Below are 12,568 nucleotides of genomic sequence, written 5' to 3'. Positions count from 1 at the left end.
TGCACTCATCAGAATATTTTTTAATATGTTCAAGTAAAATTAATATTTAAGAGTTCTGTACTCTTAATTGCTGCTTTCTTCATCTCTTGTGGTTTCTACAGCTAATGCTATAGAAAGTGATTCCACTCCTTGACCCGGTTTAAAAGGAGATGAGCACTAAACACAGTACAATAAAAAGCCAAGGGCTGACATGACCTGAACTGCATAAAGGGTTCAGGAAACACAGGGGATTGACTCCAATGATTAATTACTATTTGTACACTGATAACACCCAAAGGCTGAAGTTGGCACTGGAGAGCTATTGTCCCAGGTGCTGTACAAACACTGAAGGATACACCCAACCAGAAATGAGTAAGATTTTGTTTTTCCATTTTCCCGGATGGAAGTTGGCATTGTCCCAGGTAAGAGGTAGAACACCTGAAACTGACTTTTGCACTTTCTTGGAGTAAAACCATGTCTATTCATGTATGATTATTGGTGATCTTACAGGAGAATTTTTCAGATGGCTCCTCTGAGCATCGCTGGCTTTGAATGCTCAGCAGCCGACTTCCCAATAGTCGGTCGTACACTACTTCTCTCCTTCCTGGTTATCCTCAACAATGACGACTGTTCTCCATTCCCATTTTAATTATTTTTTCACATCTTTCTCGCTCTCCACCAGACTTTAATCATCTTAGGTGACATCTCTCTAATTGAGAAACTCCAAAGCATAAATAAAAGTAATAAAATAATATTTATTGTTAATATACTGCCTTAAGACTTTTATCAATTAATTACAAACAACATAGAACATAATAGCCATTGCAAGTTATTGATGGATTAATTTTTTTTGTCTGAGTACAGGAGTTGGTTTACAGGCATTGGTCTTGGAGATCTTGGAACATGTAACATTTATATTAATTATGAAAATAGATCCCTAGTGTGGTCTGCAAAGGGCCTGTAAAAGTAATCTCAGTGTACATAAGCAACACGTATGTAAACTAACAGCAGATCAACTGATTTTTTTTTTCCTTGCTACGTATATGCAATTCAGAGAAAAAGATATAGTCAAAACAAGAAAAACAAAGCTTAAGCAGGTGGCAGGTTAAGTTCAGCTTTTTACTGTCCTAGGAAAATTGAATAAAACAGATAGTAACTGGACATTTTAATGCACCATCCAGCATCATTCTCAGGCAACTCTGTTATGGACTAAGGAAATTTAGCTGCCAGAAGGAACTAGGGACCCTATGCTTATGGTACCTAAATACAGAAAGCCCAAACACACTCCAAATCCAAGAATTAATAATTAGGACAATATTCTGTCCTTTCAGTTCACAGTAAGTGGCACCACAAGTAGTAAAGGAACAGGCAGAAATTACATTACATGTCAAGAAAATTTAGAACTGCATGGCACCCTTCCCAGATAAGTATTGTCTTCAAATAACCAGTTTAAATGGTATAACCCTACGCACCAGCTTGCACATATATGCGCTTCCTGTTTTAAAGCAAAATGTATCACAGTAATTCAAACTATTCTGTAATGCAAAGTAACTGGCCCTCATCAACATACAAACACATGCACTGATCAACACATGGAAAGCTATCTTTGTAATTGCCAGGACAGAATTTCTTTGAATCTCTTCCATTATCATTCTTGTTTGCTTTTTGGTGGTCTCATGGGGCTGAGCAGCTGACCTCCCAACAGACCACCGATATCCTTGCTGATTATTCTCTACCATGGTGATTGTCCTCCATTCCCATTGAATTGTTTGCCAAAGTTTCTCTCTACACCTGATACATCAAGTTCTTTCTCCTAGGAGATACATTTATTGCTTCTCCCACATCTTCTTCTTGGTTGTTTTAAGAAAATTTTCCCTTTTTAGGGTTTGTGAGCATTCTGATGTGCCAAGCTTTCCTGCACAATGCTGTAGGTCTGTTTACTTTAATTTTCTCTTAACTGCGTGGCTTCATTAAAAGCAAACAAAATCCAAGCCTGATTAAACCCAAAGGAAATAAGTGATTTATTTCCATTTGCTTCTGTGTGCTTTGGACTGAGCTCCCCAAGACCAATGTTAGTCTCTTTCTCAGTCTCTTTTGGGTGGGGTTTTCTTTGAAGGGTTATTACTGCAAAAGGGGTCTAATTCTAGACTATGTCATTTTTTACTTCATGCTGCTGCATACATTTTCGTTAACATTCACATATTTGAAAACTGTTAAGTCAAAATTGCATATTATTTCTTTTATAATGACAAGGTATGCACATAATATGCTAAACCTGTGAGATACCAGTCACTGTTTACCTCTCATCTAAAACAAGTCACCTTATTCACTTCAAAAGAACAGATTTCAAGCTTGGATCCCTTGAACCGAGCAGCTGATTGAATGAATGTATTTAATACTAATGGATTTAACTAACTAAGCAACCAGTGTGGTGTTTAGCCTTCTTAATGTGTTTCTATATCAGATGTCACTAATGGAATTTAGTGGATTTAATTCTCTCCTGCTTAAAAGCTTTTATTTATAATAGGCTTTCTGGGTATTAATGTTGTAAATTTAAATTATGGTAATTAGAAAAGTTTACTTTAATGTCCCATGAGTTCTATTGCTGTCTTCAATAATGCAACTACTTTTTGAGGGCTTTTCCCCCCTCACCCACGCAAGTAATACAAGAACAAAACCTGATCATGGCCAATGACTACCCAGAAACTCTTTCTTTGAATAATTATTAAGGCATGAAATAAGATGGGAAAATAAGCTATCCAAACCTATTACATATCAGTTAAATACCACAGGATGATACTTTTCTGAAATTCAAAGGTTACCTAAGGCAGTGAAGAACCCCTTGCCAACCTTTGTTTGGCAGGTGCAAACAATCTGGGCAACTTGTTAGAACTGAAGGGATTAAAGAGCTGAGAAATTGGCCGATGGAGAATAACACTACAGGAGAGAAGCTTAAGTATTAGACCTCTAGGGAAATTATTTGAGAATGTCAGCATTTGTTGAAATTGAGCGTTTATCAAAGGTAAATACATGTGCTCTTTAGAAATATCTATCTGATTCACAGAAAATTTATCTGTACTTTGTCCTCAGAGGGACCTACTCTTTCAAAGCAGCACACTGAGGAGTTGTTAACAACAGAAAGCAGAGCAAAGAACGCATCATGCCCCTCCACTCCCCTATTCCTACTGTGCTACAGGAACACCCAAGCTTTTCTTAATTTAACTGAAATACTCAAAGTAATGTTCTGCTGCATGTAGGTTTAAAAAAGAATTTGAAATACATTTCCATCTTCTGACCTGTTCCAATTTCTTAACACAACATGAATCTTGGCACCTGTTGTCGTGTGCCTTTCAATGTCACTTTCTTTGCAACAATACCCCTGTATGAAAGGGAATATAGTTAACTTAATTTCTCTTACTTAGGTTTTTCTTGGAAAAATAGAATATCTCTCATTACAAGCATTATATTTAACAAGTGTTCAAAAAAGTTGATAAACTCCATTAAAATAGAGTAGCAAAGAAACACACAGCTGAACTGTATCCTTAAATCATTTCACTACATCTAAGGAAACAACTAGAGAATTCAGCTTAGAAATCCACAGAGGCACAGCAACAATATTTTTTTTTAGTCTGAGGAACACTGTTGGGCAGGCATTTTAACCTTCTCCTGTACTAAGAAACAACTCAACTAAGCGCTTAAGAGCTTTATACAAGAACTGTGGGTGACAAAGAGGGCTACCTTCATTTTGTATGGCCTATAGTGGCTCACTCCTGCTTCACAGCATCCTCCCTCCATCCGCTTGTGGTATCACAACTAAAACAGCTTCCTAGCTGCTGTTATTTATTATCCAGCAAACTGAGGTAACTCAGTGCCAATTAGCCAATTATCTTAACACACCAACCTCTGAGCTAATTCTGCCGCCGGCCAAATAAATGCCACAGCTCTCATTTCAACAACAACAAACTGCAGATTCATCCCAGCACATCCTCACAGCTCTTTGCTCTCACGTGTCATAAAATCACATAAAGAAAAACCAGTTGACTTATTCTAGCGAGCATCTTATGGCTAGTGGTACTATCTCCTCTGAGTGCTGTTTGTGTGTTCATTTTGTGTGCAAAATTATCTCTTGAATTAAAGGCCCAGAAATGAGGTTATTAAGATTAATGTTTCGCCTATGTTCTTACTCTAGGAGTGTTAGCAGCACAGGGATCTCCAGGCAGCTTTTTCAATCTCCATAAGCTCTTGACATATTGAGTTCACCTGAGCATTAGCAGCAGTTGCTCTTGTTGGCAGTTTCCTTCACTGTCAGCTTGGAGATCTGAACTCTCTTTTCATAGTAGAAAAACCCAATAGATTTCAACAGGGTTTCCTAAACAGGCTTTGGCCTGCATAGTGATTAACCAGAAATTATGTGATATCGTTTCCTGAGACTGGATGTGAATTTTTGTGATCAGCTTGGAGGAAGTAATAATGTACATTCTGGTTTTATGGACGTCTAGATAATGCATCTCAAATCAGTCCAACAAAGCAATATATGTGGGCAAACCCAGGGAAGGAAGATTAGGATTTGTATTTTTGAAGGACATGACTTTGAGTTAATCTAGATAGCCACTGGGTTAAAATGAAGCCAGTTATCTGTATCTTCAGCTTCTCCCAGATGCAGATTTGTTCTTCTGCCATGACATCCACAAAAGATAATATTTCATGATGTGCTTTCTGCTGCAATATGATTACTTTTTCTGCATTACCAGTAAGCGAGATAAGACAGATCATTCTGGTTGTGGTGACCAGCTGGGGGGCCTGGTTCTCCCATAATGCCGGCAGGACTCATCGCCACGTGCTGGAGAACTCAGTCAGTGATGGAGCTCAGACACCTCGGTGCTTCAGCTCAGAGGTGCTGGAGAACAATGTTAATTCAAGAGACATTCTTTGCTGTTGTTTGTAAAGGATGCGGGTATTGTTCAGTTTTGAAAGGCAGCCAAAACACAGTGGGAGATAAAGAGTGAGAATAACAGACTGGGAAAATCCCTTATTAACAGATATAATTTAGTAAACACATACATAACTGTAGAAAACCCCTGCACTATAACTGATGGATAACAAGGGAGCATGCCAGCACAGGTACGGTGTGTAATGATGTGACACAAGATCTTGCTTTATTCACATTTACACAGGTGACTCAAAACCTTTTTTTTTTTTGTACAGCTTCAAATAATTCGGCAATATCCTTGACAAGGTTCAGTCTGTGAAGCCAGTTGTATTGGAACAAGGCGTTGGTGTTGATGATCCTTATTTTCTGTAAATTTGTAGAGTTTAATCAAATATAATACAATGGTACTGTACTAAACCTCATTGGCTACAATGGGTCATAAAAGTGTAGGTTTGTGTAAGCTTTCTTCACAGAAACGGTTTCACCCACAGAGACGATTATAGTGTTCTGTTTTTGGAAAGAGATAAGGAATTTATAGCCTAACAAATCTCCCTTCCCATAACTCCTGCTCCTTAATTCCTCGGGAGCTTGATCTTCCCTCTCGTCCCCTCACAGCACTGCCTTTCACACACAGGTAACGCCAGTTCTCCCTGAGGAAGTTCATCCCAGCATATACCTCCAAAACACACTGCCCCGTAGCCAGCCAAGGAAGAGGCAAGGGAGAAGTTATGCTGCCAGGGAGCAGATCTATTCGATAACTTCCAGCAGGGAAGTGCAAATCCTTATTTCTGCGTACGCAAAGAGCACTGTCAAAATTGCCTTTTAGGTAATGTGCTGATAAACGTAATGGAGAGGATATCACACAGAGAAGTAAAGCCTACCATATGGCAAAAATCAGAAGACGCATGGGCTGTTCCCACGTAAGAAAACAGCCTTTAGGCACAGGTAACAAAATAAACGTGCAGCAAAACCAATCAGAAGCAGAAAGGAAAACAAGCTGTGAGTGAGCTAGAAGATGCTCCTCAAGTATGCATGGCAAGAAATCAAAGGAGCAAAGTAAGTTATCAGTCACCGCAGAATGGCAGCTTTTAGCCTAGGCAAAAAACACCCCACAAAGAGCAATTCACTATAAAATAGAGGGTTTATTGACTTACTAAATTAAAATCCTTTTCTCTGACAGCTCAAGAGATTTAAATGAAACAAAAATAAACAAACAAAAAACCACCTCAGGAAAAACGCTATTTGTTTATTTAGTGTGTTTGTGGTAGCTTCTAATTTAAAAGAGTTTCTTTGTCAGCTCTGTGGAAGCAATCTCCTCCCGGTATTCATCAGCCTAACAGAGTGAAAATACATGGTGAGGAATCCCTCCAGTACTCCAGTATTGCAATATTAACGATCATGGTAAACTATGTATGCTACCCAATTACAGACGGCCCCGTATGACTAGATGCCCAGCTCTCTTACATCAACACTTTCTGAAATGTTTCCACCTTTGGAAAACAAGGAGCTTTACTGGGTGCGTTAGTATGCAATATGCAATAGATATATTACCAAAGACGAAGAAACTGTATCCCAAATTCTTTATTACTGAGGTGTCAATTCACTTCCCAAATGCCACTGATGAAATACATCTAAGAATATTAGGCAATGAATAGGCAAGTTCTTGATCCTCTAAGTATGCTCTTTTTCTGGTGAACACACATATTTTTGCCGTAATATAACTGCCATGGACACCTATGCACATTACCACTATATTTAAATGATTAGGTTCAAAACTTAATATTATTGCTACAGTAAACAAAGGGGTCTGTTTAGCTCGTTACTCGCTAAATTTATGTATGTCTGGAAAAAAAAGACTGAGCTCCACTGTTCGTATGTCATGAAGCCTTAATTAAGTAAGGAGTAGCCACCTCAGCTATACTAATTGTCTATGTTCCTTCTGCAATGAGGGGAGGCAGACACCTCCAGAAGGTGAGCAATCCCATCTAGTCTTTAAATACTTGAGATGGGTGATATGAATTTCCCTCTGGAGCATCCTGTATCTCAATTGCCTGTGGAGGGATCCCAGATTAACTAGCATAGATTACTTCGGCCCAGCTAATATTGCTTCTATCATCTTTACTTACATGGGTCTGCAAGTTACAATGCTCATCGCAACTGCAATGTTTTCACAGGAAGTACTTATGACATTTTTGCATTTTTAAGAGCATCATCTTTGAAAACAACATACCTCCTACTCTTATTAAATGTTTCCTTCTTAAGCCTTATTATTAATAATGTGAGCAAAATTATTTCAATATTGCAAAATCCTTCTTTTACAGAAGTAGCTGGAATGAAGATCTTCCAAATAAAATGGATATCTAACATATATTTTAGGGCCCATACATATAAAATACTATCTTAATGCTTCAGCCGGCTACCATGCTAGTTATGCAACAGTATATTGACGATAATGCAAAATGCCACAGTATGAAGGGAGTATAAATAGCAACTTACGAGTTTGATCTCAATAAAAAATAAACTGAAAAATATAGAGAACTCTATCACCTTGGCTTCTGCATGTGTATGTATGGAGGTATAGCCTTGTTTTTCTAATTACTTTCCTTTTTACCCCTCTCAAACACATGCAGATTTTTCATTAATTAGCACAAACAAAAATCAAGTGCAAGTCTGAGCAATTATACATTATAGGTTTCCTGCAAATGCTGCTGAACAAGACAAGTTTGTGTTTATATCTGTGTGAAAATGTGTTATATACAGTTATTACTTATGTAAAGTCAGCTAGAAATATATATTATTTTATTCCAAGTTATATAACAAGCTAGAGCAGCAATTGGTGGTTTTTTTCACTTCATTAAAGATACGAGAGAGATATTCTGCATGGCTGCACTCAGACTACATATTCCGTAATGTCCTGGACCCATTGTAGTCAATGGCAGAGTTATAGATTACATAATCTTCAAACAATAAACCTCAGGGACCAGGATCCAATTACGGTTGATGCTTTTCCTCTAATATCACAAGAATCTGTACAAAACTGCTAGAATAGCAGAAAGGGAAATAAGGGGTCACAATTTTTTATACTATAGATTGAAGTAGTTAGTTTTGTTAGAATATGTATCTGTTTTCTGAAAACAAAGCAAAACAGCATTAGCGCGCTTCCATTTAGATAGAACTTGGCATGCTTCAACCTAATCTATTAATTTTTCTGTGTGATAAGGTAGAGAAGATTTTCAATACTTATAGAAAGCATTGAAAATACAGATGCAATCTGCTAAATCATAAAGCGACATTCTTAAAAAAAAATCTCGGTGCTTCAGTTTTCCCTTTTCCCCCATCCCATGAGCACTGACAGTCATCATTACTATTTGAATATACCTATTTCTAGGTGCTGCCAATGAAACCAGTGGTTCGAGAAGGAGAGAGTACACAGCTATGAGGAAGCACCAGAGCTGGGTACCACGTGTAGAAGGAGCAGAGGATGAGTAGAAGGTCACAGTGAAGCACGATCGTGAGACCTGAAAGGACTAGGAATGGGCAAAGGAAAGGAAAGGAAATGAAAGGTTGAAAAAAGAGACATAGAAAATGTAGCATTGGCTGGAAAAAAAACTTCGTGGAAGTGTAAACAATATGGTTAGTGCTTTAAAAAGGACAAAAGCATCTGTCACATGAAAGCCAGTTAAAGTTACATATCTTATTTAGCCTCCCAAAAATAGTTGCTGCAGATCCCACAGGGATATTTTATTTGTGTTATTAGGAGAGAGATCAGATTTCATAATACTGTTTCCTCATAATTGATAGAAAAGAACATTTCAATGTTTAATTATTGCCCCAGGCATGAAGAAAGATCGAAAGTATGCAGCTTTCTTAGGCTTTAACTTTGCCATCCTAACTTTTGGGGACACAAGAGGTCATGACCTATTCTGTTGAGGCCTCTTCCAAACTGGATCTATTACCTATGATTCATGGTTCTTTCCTTAGCTATTTCTCCTTAACGGAGGGATATCATTAACCCGCTTCAGGGTTTCTGAACACTATCTTGACCACACAGGTCTTCAACAAGAGCTAGGGGATTGTCTATTTACTGTACGCCCCAGCTTTGCCATGTTTCTTTTAGCATCTGCTCCTAACTCTACTTCCATTTCAGGCTTACCAGAGCTTTGGGTTTTCTGTGGAAAAAGGATCTACATGTGGTTCTTCCCCTCAGGACATACAAGCAGTTATTTTGACCTCCGAATTCTGTCCAGGTTTCCGAATACTCAATAACTGTCTCGTTAATATTGATCAAAAATATACTGGCTTCTTAAAACTGTTCAAAAATATGTCGGCTTCAGCTTTGAGAACTGCAGTCTGCATTTTGCTCCAGCGGTTCCACCATCCATGGTGGCTTCATGTGTGGCACAGTTTTGTGTCGGCTGCCTTTCCACTAAACCATCACTCATCTCTTCCAGGTAATGAAGAAACCGTACTTGGAGAAGCAGACTCTGGACTGATCAGCAGCGGGTGCTGTTCACCTCTAGTGTCACTCCCACATTTTCAAGCTTTGGCCTAATGGTGCCCGGTTAACCGGTGTCATTACTGCCAGAGGCAGCGCTGTCACCTTCTGACTCCACCATACCTTCGTTCGCTCGTCCATACTCCCAAGCTATTGGAAGCTGTCAGGTTTTTCTCCATGAGAGGCCACAAAACCAGTCAGCCAACCTACATCTTCCCATATCCAGAGTATTTTCAGGCACTGAAAGTGTTTTTCTGATAAAATTAAGTGCTAAGCCTCAATTTTTCAAGGTGATTCTCCTCAAGAGGACGTTAATTTCAGAAAGCATTACACAGCTAGAATAGTTAATCACTCTGAAAACTTAAGTATACCTTTTTCCAAAAATGGTTTTAGAAACCAACCTTGCTATTGCACCTTCAGCAGTACCTTTGTTATTGGGTCTGTGTTAAATAGCAGCTTGCGGCGAAGTCAGCTGGGATCCTTGTGCAGTAAGGAATTCTGCCGTATGAATAAATAGATCTGATACAACTATTTTTTTTATTTGCCTGTATTTCCATACTGCCCATGTCCATTTTGTTGGTATTGAATATGTCTAAAATTGCACCACAACCATTTAAAAGGGGGAAAATTGTATTATTTTATCCAGAAAACTAAAGCTGGTTGTTGGAAAGATTACTTTTGATGATTTTTAAATAATATAGCTTGCAAAGTAATATGTCGGCTTAACACTCTTCTTTTCTTTAGAAGATCATTTTATTTCTGATTTTAGTTGGGTTAGTACAGTTTACCTAAAATACTTGAAGCCTCTTCAAGACAAGTTCAGTTTTAAGGGTCTAGAGCTATAACATTTTTGAATTAAATTTTCCCTACTCCCTAAATTAAAATACCGATCTAAACATTCAAAACACTAGCTGATGTCTGCCCATCAATTTTCCCTACCAGTCTTCCTGGAAAAATGAAGCTTATTTCTACTGGACCATGCATAATGCCATCTTCAGAAACAAATTGGAAAGTTAATAGGAATGTGCAAATGTTAAACTGCATGTAGTGATGAGAAAAATACCTGATAAAATGGTCAGTTTGTAGCTGTCTCTTTGCTGGCTCGAATAAACCATTACTTCTTTATAATCTTGATAATTTTACTTTACTCTGTTCTTAGAAAAATGGAATTCTTCTTGGCAATGTGCAATTCAGTCATAATCATGCCGTTTCAAAAGCCCAGCAAGGCAGTATTTGAAGCCTCCCAAGTAAGAAAAGGATTACACATTCGCATAGATCATACTGCTCCAGTTTCATCAGTCAAAATGATGAGGAAAAAAATGGTTAGAGCCCTAAATATGGCTCATTGCATTTTTCTTTTCATTATGCTTTAAAGTTATCTATTACAGTGCTTGCCACCCTCCCTATGAGAAATTAAGAATATATGCATTCATCATGCTTGGAGCTAGAAACCAAGATAGAATAAATACACTGTCATGAAGAAAGCAGCAAGCTGCTAGAACATAAAATACTAATGCAGGTGTTTACGTTCTTTCATAGAGGAGTTGATATTGTGTTATTTTGACTCATTATCTTGTATAGTGTAACCAAATTCATTGATACTGGAATATCTAGCACTGGCTACATGAAGTGTCAATAGAAAAACAGAGCTGTAATTAATGAAGAGGAAAGTGATTATCAGCAGCAAATCAGGTACTTGCAGCATGGCAGTAAACTGAGTGCTCCAGAACTGACTTCTATTTCTCCCACAAAATCAAAACTCAAGGCACTACTGACTCTGTACAAAACAGCCTGTTTTGAAGTGTTTTTACCGCAGGTTTCACACCGACAGGATGCAGTGATCATGCTGCTATTTAGCTCATTGAATTAATCTGCTTTAGAAAAGACTGCTTCCAGGGCTGCTGGAGACTCAGAATCAAACCCGGATCAAATTCAGATGCTGAAGTCCTCTTATTTCCTAGACACCACCTGGAAGATTGTTGGAGGGAAAGAGGATTCAAACTTTTAGGTTGTATATTTTGCTGAAGGTGTTTTGCTGACTTGTACTGCTATATAACTTTATAGAGAAAAATGTTATTATTATTACTTCAAGGCTGTATTAAAGTTCATTAGAACTTAGGGATAAAAAATTGTTTTAATATCTAATATATTCATGTTTTTATAACAATGTCATTGTGTTTCTCAAAGAAACACAAAATGGATAGTATGGTCTGCAATTATTTTATGTGATTATTCTTTCAGCAAAAAAAAATGATCAGAAAATGTTCTTTCATATTGCCATTCCAGTTTAAATGTGGTTATTGTTAGTGTCTCCTTCCATCAGCTGCATTCGACATTTGTGTATTGCACACACAACTAGCCAGCATTTACTGAACAGAATTTGCAGGAGACAGAGGTACTGATGTCTCTGTATCTTTATGACATTATCTATGGGTAGGAGCTCTAATAGCGTGTGTTACCAGACAACTGGAAAAGAGCTGCCAAATACTCTGCCCCGGAGCTGCTGTAGAACAGCAACTAGCAATAAGCTGAGGCACCATCAAATACTGACCTCAGTCCCTTAAATATAGATTACAGTATGAGCACTGTCATAATTTTGATCCAGAATTAAGAATAATTGTGTTAAATGAACACTACATTCAACAATAGATCAAAGAAATCTCTGGAACAGAGAATGAATTAATCATGGCCCTGTAGAGAGAAATAATGCATAACCCAGTGAACTTCTCAGTCTTTATTTTCCTCAGTGTTCACTCCAAAAACTTTAAATGTTGACTCTATTCGTTATTTTAGTAACTCCAGTTGTCCACTTGAGTATGCTACTAAGTAGAATTATGTTAACTACATAGAAGTAAGAAGAAAGCTTTTATTAACCCGTCCATGCTTTTATGGACTATTCTGGCTGAACACTGATTCATTAATCATCCACTAATTCTTCCTCATTGTTACATCCTGCTTATTTTCCATGAAGTGTTTGGAACTTTGGCAGGCAATACTTTGCTGTATGATTTACAATCATATATGTTGTGCTGGACTCAAATAAGGTAGTCCAGTAATGCAAGCACATTGCAAAACCCAAATCCTGTAACTCTCCTCTGTAGCCATCTGTACCTTTCCTTTCTTAAAAAAATCAAAGTCAAGTCTCCTTGGTAGGAGAAGGGAGA

The sequence above is a fragment of the Ciconia boyciana genome, chromosome 6 (assembly GCF_034638445.1).
Source record: "Ciconia boyciana chromosome 6, ASM3463844v1, whole genome shotgun sequence".
NCBI classification, from domain to species: Eukaryota; Metazoa; Chordata; class Aves; order Ciconiiformes; family Ciconiidae; genus Ciconia; species Ciconia boyciana.
Note: the sequence above shows the minus strand (reverse complement) of the source record.